This window comes from Heterodontus francisci, chromosome 34, assembly GCF_036365525.1.
Source record: "Heterodontus francisci isolate sHetFra1 chromosome 34, sHetFra1.hap1, whole genome shotgun sequence".
NCBI classification, from domain to species: Eukaryota; Metazoa; Chordata; class Chondrichthyes; order Heterodontiformes; family Heterodontidae; genus Heterodontus; species Heterodontus francisci.
Genome location: NC_090404.1, coordinates 41,646,866 through 41,665,566, shown reverse-complemented (window position 1 = coordinate 41,665,566; position 18,701 = coordinate 41,646,866). Strand labels below are relative to the sequence as shown.

General features: G+C 45.2%; 1 non-coding gene across 1 annotated transcript; it reads right to left on the bottom strand.

The window, feature by feature from the left end:
* Window positions 1–396: 396 nt before the first annotated feature.
* On the bottom strand, window positions 397–480 carry trnas-cga (transfer RNA serine (anticodon CGA)). Its single transcript has one exon. It is a non-coding gene; the product is annotated as a tRNA-Ser (tRNA).
* Between the last annotated feature and the right edge of the window lie 18,221 nt (window positions 481–18,701).

Here is an 18,701-nt window from a genome sequence, read left to right as displayed (position 1 = left end):
TTGGCCGAAGGGCCTGTTTTTCTGCTGTATAACTCTATGACCGCCAGAGTTGTGAACCATTTGCTGTTTCTTTTTAATGTCAGTCACGTTTGTGAGAGTTGTCATAACAGTAAAAGAACTGATTACTTTCTGACCAGTAATCGAACCCAGAACGCGAGAGTGAATGCATTGAGCCCACACCACTCGAACACCAGTGAAGCTCAGCCACGCCTTTTAATATTAGCTGCTTTACCCATTTCTTCACCTTCAACAGGCTGATTTGTTTGTTTATTTCTCACACATTTTTTGCCTTTTGTTCAGTTTATGACAAATCCACGATCTCTGATTGACACTGAGATCTTTGAACATTTCCAACCAGCAAAGTGAGCAGCCAACTCAAGAAAAGTGACACTCAAGCGCTGTGAGCAGGGTTTGAACCTGCGCAGGGAAATACCCCATTGGTTTTCGAGTCCAACGCCTTAACCACTCGGCCATCACAGCTCTGCTGTTAGCACTTCTAATTAAATTATTGGTACAATGCATTGGACAATTGCTTATGTGAGACATATTCTGGAAAATCATTGTCTTTGAGCCTTGAGTTGAGTTGCATCTCCCAGTGTATGTTAAAATTAACATGATGGAATCATTGTAGTTTACAGCACAGAAGGAAACCTCTCGACCCGCCGAGCCTGCACCGGCTCTTTGAAAAATCAGTCACTTTAATCCCACAATCCAGCTTTTCCCCATCACTCTGGAAATCAGTCCTCTTCTATTCTCGCTATTCTCTGTTTTATGTCCCTCAGAAAATTATGTATCCGCGCTGTCACTGGTCCTTTAATTCCATCACTTTAATTTTTCTAACAAGTTGATTATTTGGTATTTCACCAAATGCCTTTTAAAAGTCCATCTCCACAACATCAATCACATTACCACTTCCCTCATCAACATTAGAGTTATACAGCTATACAACACAGGAATAGACCCTTAGGCCCATCGTGTCTGTGCCAGCTATCAAGCACCCATCTATTCTAATCCCATTTTCCAGCACTTGGCCCGCAGCCTTGAATGCTCTGGTGTTTCAATTACTCATCTAAATACTTATTAAATGTTGTGAGTGTTCCTGCCACTGTCACCCCTTCAGGTCGTGTGTTCAAGTTTCTTTCTCCATTAATTCATCACAGAACACATTTCATGAGAAAAATATAATCTGCCACGAAAACAAAACCCAGTTCGTCAATTCACATCCCTTGTCAAAGAGATTCCCCAAAGAAACATTATCAACAACCCACCACTGCCCTTCCAACGGCCAGCCCTGCTTTTGTCGCATGTGTCTGCCGAGCGGTCACTCAGACCTAAATGTATAGACTGAGTTCAAGGTCCAAATGAAAATTGGTGTGAATGGAACGTGTGCAACCGAGAAACAGCGGTGGTAACCGAGCAATGTTAATGGCTTTAAGAGCGTATAAGTGAATGTTACAGTCGGCTAAGCCACAGTGAAATGAAATGGAAGCAAGTCAGTATTAATAGTGGAAGAAATAATCTGAGAGAAGGTGCGGATTTCAATGTTACAGCATGAAACACTGGCATGTGTAAGTGAAATTCTGTAAAAGGAGACAGTAGTTTTTTTTTTTCTCCATCAAGAAGAAATGCATTTTCAAGAAGTAAAGATTAGTTATTTGCTGCAGCATCCGGTTTAAGATATAAATCAAGCTCTGTCTGGATTTGGAGTTGCTGTGAGCACAACACAGAGTATTCACGGTTATACAGTCACAGTCCCACTAAAACAGCTGCGACACTCTAACACGGATTGTTAGAGAAAGATCTTTTATTGAAGAGGATTTCTCCACAAAAGCTGCCTGATCTGCTGAATATTTCTAACATGTGATACTTTTATTTTGAACTTTCCACCTGAGCAGCTTTTCTGCTGATATAAGAATCAGCAAGTGTCCCAGCACCAATCCCTGTGGTGCACCATTGGTCACCGATATCACACAAATTTTGACCGCATTGGGAATGGAACCCCCTTTCAATGGAATTATGATCGCTGAAACCCCGACTATCAACAATTTTGGGGGATGCCATTGACCAGAAACAGAACTGAACCAGCCACATACATTCTGTATCTACAACAGCGGGTCCGAGGCTGGGAATTCTGCAGCGATTAACCCAACACCTGACACCCCAAAGCCTGTCCGCCACCGACAAGACACATGTCAGGAGTGCGATGGAATACTCTCCACTTACTTGAATGATATTGGAGCTGCACTCAGGAAGCTCAACTCCATCCGGGACAAAGCAGCCCGCTTGATTGGCACCCCATCCACCACCACAAACAATCACTCCCTTTGCCACCAATGCACAGTGGCAGCAGTTTGTCTCATCTACAAGATGCACTGCAGCAACTCACCACAACTCCTTCAACAGCACTTTGCAAACGCATGAACCCTGCCACCTGGAAGGGCAAGGACAGCAGATGAGTGGGAACATCACCATCTGCAAATACCCCTCCAAGCCACACACCATCCTGACTTGGAAATATATCACCGCTCCTTTACTGCTATTGGATCAAAATCCTGGAACTCCCTCCCTAACAGCACTGTCCGTGCACCTACACCACATGGACTGCAGTGGTTCAAGAAGGCAGCTCACCACCACCTTCTCAAGGGAAATTAGGGATGGGCAATAAATGCTAGTCTTGCCAGCGATGCCCATATACCATTAAATAAATTTTAAGAAGTCAGAAATGAAACAGAACTCAGCCAAATTAGTGGCACTGTTTCGTTCTGGCTGTCTCTGTTTCGGCTTTTGTCACTCTTGGTGTATATGAATGTTCAGTCTCTATGAGTCAATGTGGTTCACATTTTGGAACTTTGCAGCAGACATGTTTGCTGTTCCTTCCTCCTGTTCCTCCTTGATTATTTCTGCCTGTGTGTAACTGAGGCTGCGTTTTGGGTAGGTCTTGTCCAGGTGTTCTCATCACACATGTTGCAGCACTTACTCTACTTCCAGTCCTTTGTCTGGTGGCCTTCCAGCTTACAGCTGCATTGTATTTGGCCGCCACGTGTCCAGAATCTCCACATAACTGAATTTCCTCATCCCTGGGCATGATGAAAGGTGAAGTACTGCAAGGCGGTTTTGGAAAGTATTTCCACTTGGGAGTGCGAAAAACCAAAAGGTACCAAAAGTAAAATCCAGTCTCCAGCTTAGTGAATCTTTTGGGAAATGGAGTTGTTAATTTATTTTGAGGTTGTTCTTGGAACAGAGATGTCTGACGGGAGATCTGATTGAAATGTACAAAATGTTGAGGGGCCTGGATAGAGTGTAGGTGAATGGCCTATTTACTTTGGAAGAGAGGTCAGAGATGAGGGGCATAGATTTAAAGTGATTGTTAGAAAAGTTAGAAGGGAGATGAGGTGAAGTCTTTTCACCCTGAGGGTGGTGAGGGTCTGGAACTCACTATCTAAATGGGTAGTTGGGGCAGAAACCCTCGATTCATTCAAAAGGAGTCTGGATCTTCACCATCTGCAGGGCTACGAACCAAATGCTGGAAGGTGATTTTGAGAATGGGGGGCATCATTTTTTTGCCACACAGCCACGAAGGGCCAAGTGCCCTCTTTCTGTGCCTTCAACGTTCTATGATTCAGTGATTCTATGATTCGAGCTGAGAGCAAAACGCACCACATTTAAAGCAACAAACATGCAAAATAGGAGATAGAGTTGTTTCAGTACCTGTGCTCTGAAACCCTCTCAGTGCCTTTCAACAGGTAACCTCATGACAGAATGTGCACACTGCGAGAAAAGGAATACTCCCTCGCCATTTTAAGTTATGAACCATTTTTTCTATAAGCTTCCTGTCCACAATGATCAAGTGAAAAAGACGTTACTCTCTATTTACCCTCCTCATTCATTTCCTGATCCTAAAATACTCAATCAAAACACCCATTAAACTCCTATAGTCTATGGAATGCAAGCCTATTTTAATTAATCGCATTTCATAATTTAACCATTAGAGCCTTGGCTGCATTCTATGAATTTTCACTGCCCTGTTTCCAAGGCCCATGTGTACCCTTTATAATGTGCTGAGACCAAAACGAGACACAATATCCAGGCATGGTCTAACCAGAATATTGTGCATTTGGAGCCAAATTTCTCTTTTATACAACAGAATAGAACAGAATCATAAAATTGTTACAGTACAGAATTTGATCCTATGGCCTTTCTTGTGCATCCTGTCTCTCTGCAAGAGCAACTCAGCTGGTCCAACACATCTGCATTTTCCACATAGCTCTGCAAATGTTTCTCTTCAGATAATTACCCATTATTTTTCTTATTCCTTATTGGGATATGAGAGTCCCTGGCAATGCCAGAATTTACTGCCCATCAGTAATTGTGCTTGGGAAGGTGATGGTGAGCTGCCTTCTTGAACCGCTGAAGTCTATATGGTGAGGCACTCAGACAGTGATGTTAGGGAGGGAATTCTGGCATTTTGACCCAGCAATATAGTTCTAAGTCAGAATGCTGTGTGACTTGGAGGGAGGCATGCAGGTGGCGGTGTTCCCATGCATCTACTGCTCTTGTCCTTCGAGGTGATACTGGTTGCGGGCTTGGAAGGAGTTGTGAAAGGAGTATTGGTGAGTTGCTGTGGTACATCATGTATATGGTACAAACTGCTGCCACTGTGCACCATAGTGGAGTCAGTGAATGTTTAATGTGGTGGATAGGGTGATGATGAAGCAGGTTGGTTCGTCTTGGATGCTGTTGAACCTTCAGAGTGTGTTTGGGGCTGAAATCATGCAGGCAAGTGGAGAGTATTCCATCACACCCCTGACGTATGCCTTCCAGATGGTGGGCAGATGAGTTGCAGAATTTCCAGCCCCGGACCCACTCTTGCAGCCACAGTATGTTTATCGCTGTTCCAGGTTTCTGGGCAAGACTAATACCCAGGATGCTGATGGTGGAGGATTCAGCGATGATAATGCCATTGAACTTCAAGGGGAGGTGTTTAGAATTTCTCTTGTTGGAGATGAAAATTTTCTCGCACTTGTGAGGTGTGAATGTAACTTGCCGTTTATCAGTCCAAGCTTGAATGTAGTCCAGGCCTTGCTGCATATGCATATGGACTGCTTCAGTGTCTGAGGAACCGAGAATGGTACCAAACATGGTGCAATCATTAGCGAGCATCCCCACGTCTGACCTTGTGATGGAGGGACGGTCATTGATGAAGAATCTGAAGTTGATTGGGTCCAGGACAAGATCCTGAGGAACTCATGCAGTTATGTCCAGGAACTGAGATGATTGACCCTCAACAAAACAACCATCTTCCTTTTAAAATAGAAGCAGAGCAAATAGGAGCAGGAGTAGGCCATTCGGCCCTTCGAGCCTGGTCCGCCATTCGTTATGATCATGGCTGATCATACAACTCACTGATCAGTTCCCGCTTTTCCCCATATCCTTTGATCCATTTAAGTCCAAGCGCTTGAAAACATACAATGTTTTGACCTCAACTGCTTTCTGTGGTAGCGAATTCCACAGGTTCACCACCCTCTGGGTGAAGAAACGTCTCCTCATCTCAGTTCTGATTTTCTTTTTAATTCATTCATGGGATGTGGGCATCGCTAGCCAGGCCAGCATTTATTGTCCATCCCTAATTGCCCTTGAGAAGGTGGCGGTGAGCTCCCGTCCTGAACTCCTGCAGTTCATGTGGGGTAGGTATTCCCACAGTGCTGTTAGGAAGGAAGTTCCAGGATTTTGACCCAGCGACAGTGAAGGAATGGCGATATAGTTCCAAGTCAGGATGGTGTGTGACTTGGAAGGGAACTTGCAGGTGGTGGTGTTCCCATGTATTTGCTGCCCTTGTCCTTCTAGTTGGGAGAGGTCGCGGGTTTGGAAGGTGCTGTCGAAGGACATTGGTGCATTGCTGCAGTGCATCTTGATAAAATTATGAGGTACCTGTTTCTCATAAGACAGGCCAGAAGGAGGCTTTCATTGCTGAAGCCACATTTAGCACTGTCAGTAGAAGAAAAACAATCAAGACAGAAAGAGAGTCATGATAGGGGTAGAGTGGGAGAAAGAATTCTGAAGTTGAACCAGAAGGCGAGAGTGTAGATTCATCATCACAAGTGCTTGAAGTGGCGACCAGGAAGAGTGGTGGAAGATGTGGTCCTCGCACATATTTAGTCAAGATGTTTGGTCGTGGAAAAGTTAAGTTTGTACATATAGTTCATTTTTTACCTTCAGAGGTTCACAAAAAAGGAAAGAAGTTGGAAAGAATCAAATGTGTCTGATAATTCAGATAGTTTGGTTACGAGTTGAGCACCAATAGTTACTCAAACACAAATCATGCCAGAAACTTGTGCAAGAAAATGTTTGAGTTCAGATCCAAGGCAGAGTGAGGGAGACATGTCGGATGAAGTGGAAATTTCAAATGTTGCTCAAGGTCAAAATCAGCCTCTGTTGGAGAAACCTCTCCTCAGACACAGTCCTAGATGGGTCAAGGTCTTTCCAGAAGGTCTGGAAATTTGAGTCAGGATAGAAGGTGCCATAGAATTGGGGAGTGGCAAATGTGATGCCCTTATTCAAGAAATGTGTAATGTCAGTCCTAGCAATTACATGCCAGTTGGTTCAACATCAGTGGTGGCTAAGATTTTCGTAACAATAATCAGGGAAAATATCAATTTACATATAGAGAGGTTCCAGTTAATTAAGGCTAACCTGCATGGATTTGTAAAAGACAGATCATGCATGACTAATTTAATTGAATGTTTTGATGAAGTAAAGGAGAAGTTTGATGAAGGAAGTGTGCTGAATGTTGTTTATATGGATTTTAATAAAATATTTGATAAGGTACCACATTAAAGGCTTGTTAACAAAATTGTGACTCATGGAATAGGACGGTCAGTGTCCAGTTGGATAAAATATTAGCGTAAGGACTGGAAACAACGAGTCAAAGAAAATGGTTGTTTTTCAGACTGGAGGATGGCAGATAGTGATGTTCCCCAAGGCTCAGTGCTGATTTTTGTTCTTCATGTAAATGACTTGAATCCAGGAATAGATAGCAGAATTTCAAAATTTGATGATGACACCAAACTTGGAGCTGCAGCAACCAGTGAGCATCAAATGAACAGCCTACAACAGGCCACAGATAGGATAGTAGAATGGACAGAATGGTGGCAGATAGAATTTTATACTCACAAGTGTGAAGTGATGCATTTTGACAGAAGAATTAAGGAGAGGCAATGTAGATGTAATAGCATAGTTCTAAAGAATGAGCTGGAACAGAGTGACCTGGGGGTGCAGGTGCATCGATCTTTGAAGGTGGCAAGATATATTGAGATAATAGTTAGTAAAGCATAAGGACTTTTAGGCTTCATAAAAAGAGGTACTCAGTACAATTATGGTTAACCTTCATAAAGCTCTGGTTAGCCACAACTCTGAGCTGTTCTTGTCACCACATTTCAGGAACGATATAGGTAGGGGAGGTCCTTAATGAATACTTTGCTTCAGTATTCACGAGTGAGAGGGACCTTGTCGTTTGTGAGGACAGCGTGGAACAGGCTGATATGCTCGAACAGGTTGATGTTAAGAAGGAGGATGTGCTGGAACTTTTGAAAGACATGAGGATAGATAAGTTCTCAGGGCCAGACGGGATATACCCAAGCTTATTACGGGAAGCGAGGGAAGAAATTGCCGCACCTGTGGCGATGATCTTTGCGTCCTCACCGTCCATTGGAGTAGTACCAGATGACTGGAGGGTGGCAAATGTTATTCCCTTGTTCAAGAAAGGGAATAGGGTTAACCCTGGGAATTACAGACCAGTCAGTCTTACGACGGTGGTGGACAAATTATTGGACAGGATTCTGAGAGACAGGATTTATGATTATTTGCAAAAGCATTGTTTGATTGGAGATAGTCAGCATGGCTTTGTGAGGGGCAGGTCATGCCTCACAAGCCCTATTGAATTCTTTGAGGATGTGACAAAACACATTGATGAAGGAAGAGCAGTGGATGTGGTGTATTTGGATTTTAGCAAGGCGTTTGATAAGGTTCCCCATAGTCGGCTCATTCAGAAAGTAAGGAGGCATGGGATACAGGGAAATTTGGCTGTCTGGATACAGAATTGGCTGGCCCATAGAAGACAGAGGGTGGTAGTAGATGGAAAGTATTCAGCCTGGATCTCGGTGACCAGTGGTGTTCCGCAGGGATCTGTTCTGAGACTTCTGCTCTTTGTGATTTTTATAAAAGACTTGGATGAGGAAGTGGAAGGTTGGGTTAGTAAGTTTGCCGATGACACAAAGGTTGCTGGAGTTGTGGATAGTGTGGAGGGCTGTTGTAGGTTGCAACGGGACATTGACAGGATGCAGAGCTGGGCTGAGAAGTGGCAGATGGAGTTCAACCTGGAAAAGTGTGAAGTGATTCATTTAGGAAGGTCGAATTTGAATGCAGAATACAGGCTTAAAGACAGGATTCTTGGCAGTGTGGAGGAAGAGAGGGATCTTGGGGTCCACGTCCATAGATCCCTCAAAGGTGCCACCCAAGTTGATAGGGTTGGTAAGAAGGCGTATGGTGTGTTGGCTTTCATTAACAGGGGGATTGAGTTTAAGAGCCGCGAGGTTATGCTGCAGCTCTATAAAGTCCTGGTTCGACCACACTTGGAATATTGTGTTCAGTTCTGTCACCTCACTATAGGAAGGATGTGGAAGCTTTAGAGAGGGTGCAGAGGAGATTTACCAGGATTCTGCCTGGACTGGAGGGCATGTCTTATGAAGAAAGGTTGAGGGAGCTCGGGCTTTTCTCATTGGAGCGAAGAAGGATGAGAGGTGAAATAAAAACAAGAAATACTGGAACCACTCAGCAGGTCTGGCAGCATCTGTGAAAACAGAAGCAGAGTTAACGTTTCGGGTCAGTGACCCTTCTTCGGAACTGACAAATATTAGAAAAGTCACAGGTTATAAGCAAGTGAGGTGGGGGTGGGGCAAGAGATAACAAAGGAGGTGTATAAGATGATGAGAGGCATAGATAGAGTGGATAGCCAGAGACTTTTTCCCAGGGCAGAAAGGGCTATCACCAGTGGGCATAATATTACGGTGATTGGAGGAAGGTTTAGGGGAGATGTCAGAGGTCGGTTCTTTACACAGAGAGTGGTGGGTGCGTGGAATGCACTGCCAGTGGTGGTAGTAGAAGCAGATAAATTGGGGACATTTAAGCGACTCCTGGATAGGTACATGGATGATAGCAGAATGAAGGGTATGTAGGTACTTTGATCTTAGAGTAGGTTAAAGGGTCGGCACAACATCGTGGGCCGAAGGGCCTGTACTGTGCTGTTCTATGTACTATGTTCTATGTTATGATGGTCCTTGAGAGGGTGCAGAGGAGATTTAGCAGAAGGGTTCCAGGGATGGAGCATTTTAGTTACAAGGTTCGGTTCGCGTTCGCAGTATTTTGCTTTTATTTTAGGTTGGCAGAGCTGGGGTTGTTCTCCTTAGAACAAAAGAGATGGAGGGGAGATTTAATAGAAGTGTACCAGATTATGACAGGCTTGGATAGGTTAGACAAGGATAAATTGTTAACAAACGGCACAAGGAGTAGTGACCACAAATTGCCAGTTCTGTGGAAAAAAAAGGATGTGGGGGAGCATGAGGAAGCACTGTTTTTATATCTCAAGTAATAATGACCTGGAACTCGCTGCCCACAAGAGTGGTGGAAGCAGAAATGATAAATGCTTTCAGGAGTAATTCTGAGAAAAGCAGGCTTGCAGGGCTCCGGGCATTGAGCATGACTACGTTGCTCTGTGCAGAGCTGGCATGGATTGAGCTGTATCCTTCTCTGCTGCAAATTATTTGGAAGTTTTGCAGTGCACTCACTGCACGTGGCTCCTGTTCCTTTGATGTCACCTCACAGTGATATTGTTCCCCTTCTTCTGTTCAGTTCAGACTAACGAATCACTGCTCTCTGCACTGTGCAGCTGTTTCTCATTGCTCCCCATGTCTAAAATTCCGTGTTTTAGGTGAGGCTCTAACTCACAACTTCGGCATAGCTCATTAATTGCACTGCTGCATAAGTACCACGCGCTAACCGATTGCGCCACTGAAGCCACATTGCTTACCCTGTAGTATGGGGAATTGTAGGCAAGTTTGCCTAACATCAGTCGTCTGGATAATGTTCCAATCTATGATAAAGGAAGTATTAACAAGCACTTGGAAAATCATTGTCTGAACAAACAAAGTCAACATGTTTTTACCGAATGGAAATCTTGATTGACAGATTTATTCCAGAATTCTGAGGATGTAACTGAAAGGGCAGACAAAGGGAAACCAGGAATGTAGTATAATTGGATTTCCAAAAGGCATTCGGTAAGATACCATCGAAGATTAATATACTAGATAAAGGTTCATGGAATTGAAGCAATATATTAGCATGCAAGGAGGACTTAGAGGTTAACGGACAGAAAGCAACGAGTCGGGATAAATGGAGCATGTTCAAGTTATCAGGCCGTAACTCGTGGAGTGCCTCAAGGATCAGTGCTGGGGCCACAGCTGTGTCCTATACCGCGAGTGTGGTGGAAGCGGATTCAGTCCTGGGTTGAAGAGAAGATTGGTCCATGCCATCATTGATCCCAGCCTTCAGATAATTCCACTAAATCCACCTGCTATCAAGAGACGGGTGAAAGCACTGAATATAGAAAACACGATGGGCCCTGACACAATTCCAACTGTCATACTGAAGATCTGTGCTCTCGAACCAGCTGTGTCCTCAGAGGAGTTGTTTCAGTACAATTGCAAAACGCACATCTTCCTGACAATGCGAAATTTGCCCAGCTATGTCCTGTCTACAAAAATCGGGAAAAGTCCAATCCGCCCATTTACTGTCCCATCAGTCTACTCTGAATCGTCAGAAAAGTTGTGGAAGGTATCGTTGACAGTGTTATCAATAAACACTTTCTCAGTAACACATCACTGACCGATGCTCAGTTTGGGTTCCACCAGGGGCACGCAATTCCAGACTTCATTACAACCTTGGCCAAACATGGAAAATAGAACTGTATTCAAGAGGTGACAGTGACTGAAATTGACATCAAGATAACATTAGACCTAGTATGGGATCAAGGTGCCCGAGCTAAACTGGAGGCAATGGGACAGAGGGACAAAATGCTCCACGAGATGACGTCCTACCGAACACAAAGGAATGTCCCAGGGGGGGTGTTTGCTCGAGTGTTTGGGGGGATTGAACTAAAATGGCAGGGGGATGGGAAACTTTGCAAGGAGTCAGAGGAAGGGGGATCAAGGACAAGAGCAAAAGACATTAAGGGGAATAAGAAAAGTGATAGGCAGAGAAATCAAGGGCCTGAATCAAACAGGGCCACAGTGAAAAATAGTGGGAAGGAGACAAGTAACGTAAAAAAGACCAGCCTTAAGGCTTTGTGACTTAACGAGTGGAGTATTAACAATCTTCTTCTTTGGCCTCCTTGTCTCGAGAGACAATGGGTAAGTGCCTGGAGGTGGTCAGTGCTTTGTGGAGCAGCGCCTGGAGTGGCTATAAAGGCCAATTAGAGAGTGACAGACTCTTCCACAGGTGCTGCAGATAAAATTGGTTGTCAGGGCTGTTATGCAGTTGGCTCTCCCCTTGCATTTCTGACTTTTTTCCTGCCAACTGCAAAGTCTCTTCGACTCGCCACACATTAGTCCCGCCTTTATGGCTGCCCGCCAGCTCTGACGATCACTGACAACTGACTCCCACGACTTGTGATCCATGTCACAAGACTTCATGTCGCGTTTGCAGACGTCTTTAAAGCGGAGACATGGACGACCGGTGGGTCTGATACCAGTGGCGAGCTCGCTGTACAATGTGTCTTTGGGGATCCTGTCATCTTCCATGCAGCTCACATGGCCAAGCCATCTCAAGTGCCGCTGCCTCAGTAGGGTGTATAAGTTGGGGATGTTGGCCGCCTCGAGGACTTCTGTGTTGGAGATACGGTCCAGCCACCTGATGCCAAGGATTCTCCGGAGGCAGTGAAGATGAAATGAATTGAGGCATCGCTCTTGGCTGACATACGTTGTCCAGGCCTCTTTGCTGTCGAGCAAGGTACTGAGGACACAGGCCTGATACACTCGGACCTTTGTGTTCCATGTCAGTGCGCCATTTTCCCACAATCTCTTGGCCAGTCTGGACATAGCAGTGGAAGCCTTTCCCATGCGCTTGTTGATTTGTGCATCGAGAGACAGGTTACTGGTGATAGTTGAGCCAATGTAGGTGAACTCTTGAACCACTTCCGGAGCGTGATCACCGATATTGATGGATGGAGCATTTCTGATGTCTTGTCCCATGATGTTCGTTTTCTTGAGGCTGATGGTTAGGCCAAATTCGTTGCAGGCAGCCGCAAACCTGTCGATGAAACTCTGCAGTCAGTCTTCAGTGTGAGATGTTAAAGCAGCATCGTCAGCAAAGAGGAGTTCCCTGATGAGGATTTTCCATACTTTGGTCTTCGCTCTTCGACGTGCAAGGTTGAACAACCTGCCACCTGATCTTGTGTGAATGAAAATTACTTCTTCTGAAGACTTGAACGCATGTGAGAGCAGCAGGGAGAAGAAGATCCCAAACAGTGTGGGTGCGAGAACACAGCCCTGTTTCACGCTGCTCAGGATAGGAAAGGAGTCTGATGAGGCACCGCTTTGCTGGATTGTGCCTTTCATATCGTCATGGAATGAGGTGATGATTCTTAGTAGCTTTGGTGGACATCCGATCTTTTCTAGTAATCTGAAGAGACCACGTCTGTTGACGAGGTCAAAGGCTTTGGTGAGATCAATGAAAGCAACGCAGAGGGGCATCTGTTCACAGCCTTTCTCCTGTACCTGATGAAGGGAGAACAGCATGTCAATGGTCAATCTCTCTGCTCGAAAGCCACACTGTGCCTCAGGGTAGACACGCTCGGCCAGCTTCTGGAGCCTGTTTAAAGCGACTCGAGCGAAGACTTTCCCCACGATGCTGAGCAGGGAGATTCCACGCTATTTGCTGCAGTCACTGCGGTCACCTTTGTTCTTATAGAGGGTGATGATATTGACATCGCACATATCCTGTGGTACTGCTCCCTCGCCCCAACACAGGCAAAGCATTTCGACGAGTGCTGGGAGTATAGCAGGCTTAGCACTCTTGATTATTTCAGGGGTTAATGCCATCCTTCCCAGGGGCTTTTCCACTGGCTAGAGAATCAATGGCAGCAGTTCCGATTTTGTTGGCTGTACGTCCAGCTCATCCATGACTGGCAGAGACTGGGCTGCGTTGAGGGCGGTCTGAGTGACAACATTTTCCCTGGAGTGCAGTTCTAGGTAGCGCTCCATCCAGAGGTCCATTTGCTTGCATTGGTCAGTGGTTGTGTCCCCGATTTAGATTTGAGGGGGGCGATCTTCTTGATGGTTGGCCCAGAAGCTCTCTTAATGCCATCATACATATCTCTGATGTTTCCGGTGTCGGAGGCCAGCTGAATATGGCTGCATAGGTGCTGCCAGTCGTCATTTGCGCAGCGTCTGGCTGTTCTTTGTGCAGCGTTTCTGGCTGCTTTAAGTGCTACGGATGTTAGCTCGATGGGGGCTTTCTTGTCGTTCAACAGTGCAATGCATTTCGTGTCTATGACAGGTTCCAGCTCTTCAAAGTGAGATTGAAACCAGTCTGCATTCTGCTTCACACGTTTTCCATAGGTGGTCATAGCTGACTCATGGATGGCATCTCTGATGTAGAACCACTTGGTCTCTGCATCCCCTGTGGGAGTGTTTTGAAGGGCTTTTTCAAGTGAATTTATAAATTTATGTAACAGATGTGGATAAGAAATTCTGCTCGTGTTGATGCGTGAGTAGCTCTTCTGCTTGGAGTGATGCAGCTTCTTTGGTTTGAGTCTAACCTTGCTGCACACCAGGGAGTGGCCGGTTTAGCAAAAAGGTGGATGAATTAATTGCACAAATGGATGTAAATGGGTATGATATAGTTGGGATTACGGAGACACCGCTGCAGGCTGACCAGAGATGGGAAACGAACATCCAGGGTTATTTGAAATAAAAACAAAAAGTGCTGGAAATACTCAGCAGGTCTGGCAGCATCTGTGGAGAGAGAAGCAGAGTTAACGTTTCAGGTCAGTGACCCTTCTTCAGAACTGGCAAATATTAGAAATGTAAAAGGTTATAAGCAAGTAAAGAGTGGGTGGGGCAAGAGATAACAAGGAGAAGGTGTAGATAGGACAAGGTCACAGAATAGCTGACCAGAAGGTCATGGAGCAAAGATATGTTAATGGTGTGTTGAAAGACAAAGCATTCGTACAGAAAGGGTGTTAATGGATTGAAAATTGAACAGCTGCAAGTGCCAACATGAAAGAAATAGTGGGTAAGCAAGCTGAACAAACTAATGTATGGCAGATGAAATATAATGTGAATAAATGTGATGTTATCCACTTTGGTAGCAAAAACAGGAAGGCAGATTATTATCTGAATGCATATAAAGTGAGAGCGGAGAATATGCAACGAGACCTGGATGTTCTCGTACACCAGTCACTAAACGTAAGCATGCAGGTGCGACAGGTGTTTAAAAAAAGGCAAATGTTAAGTTGGCCTTCATTGCGATAGGATTCGAGGACAGGAGCAGGAATGGCTTGCTGCAATTATACAGGGCCTTGGTGAGGCCACACCTGGAATACTGTGTAGTTTTGGTCTCCCTATCTGAGGTAGGATGTTCTTGTTATAGAGGGAGCGCAACAAAGGTGTACCAGACTGAATTTTGGGATGGCGAGACTGAATTTTGGGATGGTGAGACTGACATTTGAGAGATTGAATTGGTTAGGATTATATTCGCTGGAGTTCAGAAGAGTGAAGGGGCGGGAGGGTGGGTGGGGTTTGGGGGCTGGATCTCATAGAAACCTATAAATATCTAACAGGCCTTGACAGAGTAGATGCAGGAAGGATGTTCCCGATGGTGGGAGACTCCAGAACCAGGGGTCATAGTCTTAGGATACGGGGTAAACCATTGCTCAGTGATGCTCAGTTTGGGTTCCACCAGGGCCAATCAGCTCCTGACCTCATTACAGCCTCGGTTCAAACATGGACAAAAGAGCTGAACTCAAGAGGAGAGGTGAGAGTGACTGCCCTTGACATCAAGGCAGCATATGACCAAGTATGGCATCAAGGAGCCCTAGCAAAACAGAGGTCAATGGGAATCAGGGAGAAAACCTTCCGATGGCTGGTGTCATATCTAGCGCAAAGGAAGATGGTTGTGGTTGTTGGAGGTCAATCATCTGAGCTCCAGGACATCACTGCAGGAGTTCCTCAGGATAGTGTCCTAGGCCCAACCATCTTCAGCTGCTTCATCAATGGCCTTCCTTCAATCATAAGGTCAGAAGTGGGGATGTTTGTGCATGATTGCTCAATGTTCAGCACCATTCGTGACTCCTCAGATATTGAAGCAGTCCGTGTAGAAATGCAGCAAAACCTGGACAAAATCCAGGCTTGGGCTGATAAGTGGCAAGTAACATTCCCGCTACACAAGTGCCAGGCAATGGCCATCACCAACAAGAGAGAATCTAACCATCTCCCCATGACATTCAACAGCATAACCATCGCAGAATCCCCAACTATCAACATCCTAGGGGTTACCATTGACCAGAAACTGAACTGGAGTAGCCATATAAATGTCGTGGCTCCAAGAGCAGGTCAGAGGCTAGGAATCCTGAGGCGAGTGACGCACCTCCTGCCTCCCCAAAGCCTGTCCACCATCCACAAGGCACAAGTCAGCAGTGTGATGGAATACTCTCTACTTGCCTGGATGGGTGCAACTCCAACAACACTCAAGAAGTTCGACACCATCCAGGACAAAGCAGCCCGCTTGATTGGCACCCCATCTGCAAACATTCACTCCCTCCACCACCGATGCACAGTGGCAGCAGTGTGTACCTAATTTTATACACATCCATTATATCTCCACTTAACTTCCTCTGTTCCAAGGAACGCAAACTCAGCCTTATCCAATCTTTCCTCATAGCTCATCTGCATGTAAATTGCGTTCAGGATGAGTTTCTGAGTTTTTCTCTCTGAATCTAAGGAATCCTATCATTGTCATTGGAATCCTTTTAGACGTGGATCCGATGCTATTTGTACCCCAGGAAGTAGCCATTCTCATTCTGTGACAGAGCAGTTTTTTGTTTTGTACAAAAGCTGCACTGGAATTTCCCACTTTTAAAGTATTATCATTCACTGTACATTAGGCTGCATCTACAAACTTGTCTCTCACATGGCCAGTGATTCGGAGGACAGTTTTCACTTGCAAATCAGGAATTGTGATATTCACAACAGCGTGCTGGAGAAAGACACAGTTTGAGCGCGGGTGACATTGCGGGAGGAATGGAGAACAAAGAACAAAGAACAAAGAAAATTGCAGCACAGGAACAGTCCCTTCGGCCCTCCAAGCCTGCGCCGATCCAGATCCTCTTTCTAAACATGTTGCCTATTTTCTAAGGGTCTGTATCTCTTTTCTTCCTGCCCATTCATGTATCTGTCTAGATACATCTTAAAAGACGCCATCGTGCCCGCGTCTACCACCTCCGCTGGCAACACATTCCAGGCACCCACCACCCTCTGCGTAAAGAACTTTCCACGCATATCCCCCCTAAACTTTTCCCTTTTCACTTTGAACTCGTGTCCTCTAGTAATTGAATCCCCCACTCTGGGAAAAAGCCTCTTGCTATCCACCCTGTCTATACCTCTCATTATTTTGTACACCTCAATCAGGTCCCCCCTCAACCTCCGTCTTTCTAATGAAAATAATCCTAATCTACTCAACCTCTCTTCATAGCTAGCGCCCTCCATACCAGGCAACATCCTGGTGAACCTCCTCTGCACCCTCTCCAAAGCATCCACATCCTTTTGGTAATGTGGCGACCAGAACTGCACGCAGTATTCCAAATGTGGCCGAACCAAAGTCTTATACAACTGTAACAAAGCCTGCCAACTCTTGTACTCAATACCCCGTCCGATGAAGGAAAGCATGCCGTATGGCTTCTTGACCACTCTATTGACCTGCGTTGCCACCTTCAGGGAACAATGGACCTGAACACCCAAATCTCTCTGTATATCAATTTTCCCCAGGACTTTTCCATTTACTGTATAGTTCACTCTTGATTTGGATCTTCCAAAATGCATCACCTCGCATTTGCCCTGATTGAACTCCATCTGCCATTTCTCTGCCCAACTCTCCAATCTATCTATATTCTGCTGTATTCTCTGACAGTCCCCTTCACTATCTGCTACTCCACCAATCTTAGTGTCGTCTGCAAACTTGCTAATCAGTCCACCTATACTTTCCTCCAAATCATTAATGTATATCACAAACAACAGTGGTCCCAGCACGGATCCCTGTGGAACACCACTGGTCACACGTCTCCATTTTGAGAAACTCCCTTCCACTGCTACTCTCTGTCTCCTGTTGCCCAGCCAGTTCTTTATCCATCTAGCTAGTGCACCCTGGACCCCATGCGCCTTCACTTTCTCCATCAGGCTACCATGTGGAACCTTATCAAACGCCTTACTGAAGTCCATGTATATGACATCGACAGCCCTTCCCTCATCAATCAACTTTGTCACTTCCTCAAAGAATTCTATTAAGTTGGTAAGACATGACCTTCCCTGCACAAAACCATGTTGCCTATCACTGATAAGCCCATTTTCTTCCAAATGGGAATAGATCCTATCCCTCAGTATCTTCTCCAGCAGCTTCCCTACCACTGACGTCAGGCTCACTGGTCTATAATTACCTGGATTATCCCTGCTACCCTTCTTAAACAAGGGGACAACATTCGCAATTCTCCAGTCCTCCGGGACCTCACCCGTGTTTAAGGATGCTGCAAAGATATCTGTTAAGACCCCAGCTATTTCCTCTCTCACTTCCCTCAGTAACCTGGGATAGATCCCATCCGGACCTGGGGACTTGTCCACCTTAATGCCCTTTAGAATACCCAACACTTCCTCCCTCCTTATGCCGACTTGACCTAGAGTAATCAAACATCTGTTCCTAACCTCAACATCCGTCATGTCCCTCTCCTCGGTGAATACCGATGCAAAGTACTCATTTAGAATCTCACCCATTTTCTCTGAGTCCAAACATAACATTCCTCCTTTGTCCTTTAGTGGGCCAATCCTTTCTCTAGTTACCCTCTTTCTCCTTATATATGAATAAAAGGCTTTGGGATTTTCTTTAACCCTGTTTGCTAAAGATATTTCATGACCCCTTTTAGCCCTCTTAATTCCTCGTTTCAGATTGGTCCTACATTCCCGATATTCTTTCAAAGCTTCGTCTTTCATCAGCCACCTAGACCTTATGTATGCTTCCTTTTTCCTCTTAGCTAGTCTCACAATTTCGCCTGTCATCCATGGTTCCCTAATCTTGCCATTTCTATCCCTCATTTTCACATGAACATGTCTCTCCTGCACGCTAATCAACCTCTCTTTAAAAGCCTCCCACATATCAAATGTGGATTTACCTTCAAACAGCTGCTCCCAATCTACATTCCCCAGCTCCTGCCGAATTTTGGTATAGTTGGCCTTCCCCCAATTTTGCACTCTTACTTTGGGATCACTCTCGTCTTTGTCCATGAGTATTCTAAAACATACGGAATTGTGATCACTATTCCCAAAGTAGTCCCCTACTGAAACTTCAACCACCTGGCTGGGCTCATTCCCCAACACCAGGTCCAGTAT